Below are 2681 nucleotides of genomic sequence, written 5' to 3'. Positions count from 1 at the left end.
AACAATAGGATTGTCCTAACTTTGGTCAAATCAATATCTAACATACTAGGCTTCAAATTATAAGAGAAGAGCTCACACACTGATGCGGGCTATCATTATCTAGCATATCAACCATAAAAATTATAGGGGAAGAGCTCGGAGTTCGTCCGCGTGCGCGCGGACAAGATGCGAGCTCTCAAAAACATAAGGAGTAAAGAAAATATTGTTGTTGTGGGCTTTACTACAAGAGGACACAATTAGTGAAACTGTTTTTTTTTTTTCAAAACTGTGGGGTTTACTGCATTGGAAATAGATATAAATAGTGCGAAGTCGAAATTATGTTGATGTCTTCAAGAGGCCACATTCTTTCAACGCACACACAGACCGACTGTGCGCTCTTGAAGACATCAACAAGGAGAGGTTAAATTAGCCAAACATGTATCTTGCTAGCACCATATGCCACACACATAGAGAGACGGTCCTTAGTTTTTCACTTAAGAAAAGTATCTAAAAAAGGAGCGGATGAGAGCACGCAAAAGTTCTACGAGCTCCTGATCTCAATCTTTGAAGTAAGAAAAATAAACTTTTTGCTAGGTAATAGAAAAGCCCATAACGTCAGCTCGGTGACGGTCTGCGCGCACGGACGGTCAGGGAGCTCCCCAGAGTATGATCAGGATTCAAGCACGGATTTGGAGAGAGAGAGAGAGAGAGAGAGAGAGAGAGAGAGGGGTTGACATGCGCAGGACGACTTGAAGGGGACGGTGCTGGCAAAAAGGCAACCAAACGAGCCTTTTCAACATGCGATGGTGATGGCGAGCTTGCCATTGATGCAAGCGGTTTTTTTGGAGTGGGTGAGGAAAGGATTGGATTTTTGCTGTATTGCGCTCTCTCTCTCTCTCTCTCTCTCTCTCTCTCTCTCTCTTGATCAGAAACGCCATAGCCATATCTTGATCACAACCCAATTTGACGGGAAGCAACATGTAAAACTCTACAGGGAAGAAAATGCAATGCACAAGCATCTTTTGGACCTGCCCATCACCTTTCTCCTGCCTCTCCTGCGAGCTGCTCTACCTCTCTCGTCACGCTGTCACGCACATACAGTGGCACACATACGCAATGACCAGTCTCTCTCTAGTCATGCAGAGCAGCTATCAACAAGAAAGCTGGAACCGGAACACAGATGGAGAGCTGTGTTTTAGAGATACAGGATAGTCGTGGATCGTATCTAGAGAGAGAGAGAGAGAGAGAGAGAGAGAGAGAGAGAGAGAAGATTACTCTCGAAGGTCTTCCAAAATGCAGACCTTGCGGGCAAGCTGTCTTCTTCAAATGCCTGTTTTTGTGAAAGGTGCGTCGTGGAACTTCTCCTCGGCGGCCCCTCACCCCGATATGGAAGAAGTTACTGATCACGTTCTTAGCATCGTGAAAAGCTTCCCTAAGGCTCATCCCTCCAAGGTGACTCCCTCATCACATTTTGAAAAGGATCTTGGCCTTGATAGTCTAGACACAGTGGAGGTGGTTATGGCAATTGAAGAGGAGTTTGCTCTCAAAATTTCAGATGGGGAGGCAGATAAAATTGACTCTTGTACTGCAACCATTAGTTATGTAGCTGCCCATCCCATGGCAAAATATACTCGTGGTTTATTGTTCTTGCGTGTACACACATGAAAAAAGTTTTCGTTTTTTGCCTTTTTTTTGTTATTACAGCCGTCACAAAGCTCTGTTTGACTCCGACAAATAAGCCAAGTGGTATAAATGATGCTATGCCACAAGTGAAATGAATGTATGCAGTAGCTGTTTTATGTTTTTGGCAAGCTGTGTGCAAAGCTTGGCGAAGGGCTTGAGAAAGCCTGACGAAAGTGCTTTAGTTAGTAGCTAATTGATGTAATGTCACACAATTTTGGATATGGAATTCATTTCAAATATTATTTCTCCCAAAAAGAGAGAGAGAGAGAGAGAGAGAGAGAGAGAGAGAGAGAGAGAGAGAGAGAGAGATATTGTCTCTCCTCCCTCCTATGGAATCCTGAAGGGCTAGAAAATGAGAGTCGCTCTATCTGAAGGCTGGGGCTTCATTAAGAGCAAATCATTGGTGCTCTTCTAGGACTCATTAAGAGAACTTTAGCACATGCAACAATATGTCATCAACTCTGTATTCAAATCAATGAGAGAGAGAGAGAGAGAGAGAGAGAGAGAGAGAGAAGGTCGGACGACAACGTTGTAGTTAAAAGACACGCCACCGTTGCGGAACCTGGAAGAAAATACCTTGCCATGCATGCAAGCATACATAATCTAGGCCAGTTGGGCGCAACAAAAGTCAAAGAAGCACATTAATATGAGCGCAAAAGCCTCATATAAAGCGCATGAGAGAGAGAGAGAGAGAGAGAGAGAGAGAGAGAGAGAGAGAGGGCATGCGTGCTCACCACCTTGCCAACGTGTCCAAGACCCGTTTTCTTGTTGTTGCCCTTTTCACTACGGATGCTTCTTGGGCAGGCTTCCCCTTGCCTCTAACCTATTTCTTTCTCTATCATCATTATCCTATCTTCACGTGGATTTTTCTTTGTGTGTGTGTGTGCACGCACATGCACACACACACATATGTGTGCTTTACTAATTGCAAGGAATCCTAAAACTATGATCATAACAATATTGTGTTTAATCTTCGTGCGTGCGTGCGTGTGTGTGTGTGTGTGTGTGTGTGTGAGTGT

At 44.2% G+C, this 2681-nt stretch overlaps 1 pseudogene; it reads left to right on the top strand.

The window, feature by feature from the left end:
• The first annotated feature begins 1272 nt into the window (after positions 1–1272).
• On the top strand, positions 1273–1757 carry LOC147419656 (acyl carrier protein 1, mitochondrial pseudogene; annotated as a pseudogene).
• Positions 1758–2681: the final 924 nt, after the last annotated feature.

Source organism: Adiantum capillus-veneris, chromosome 29, assembly GCF_014529385.1.
Source record: "Adiantum capillus-veneris isolate H3 chromosome 29, ASM1452938v2, whole genome shotgun sequence".
Taxonomy (NCBI): domain Eukaryota; kingdom Viridiplantae; phylum Streptophyta; class Polypodiopsida; order Polypodiales; family Pteridaceae; genus Adiantum; species Adiantum capillus-veneris.
Note: the sequence above shows the minus strand (reverse complement) of the source record. Positions and strands in the feature narration are given on the sequence as shown.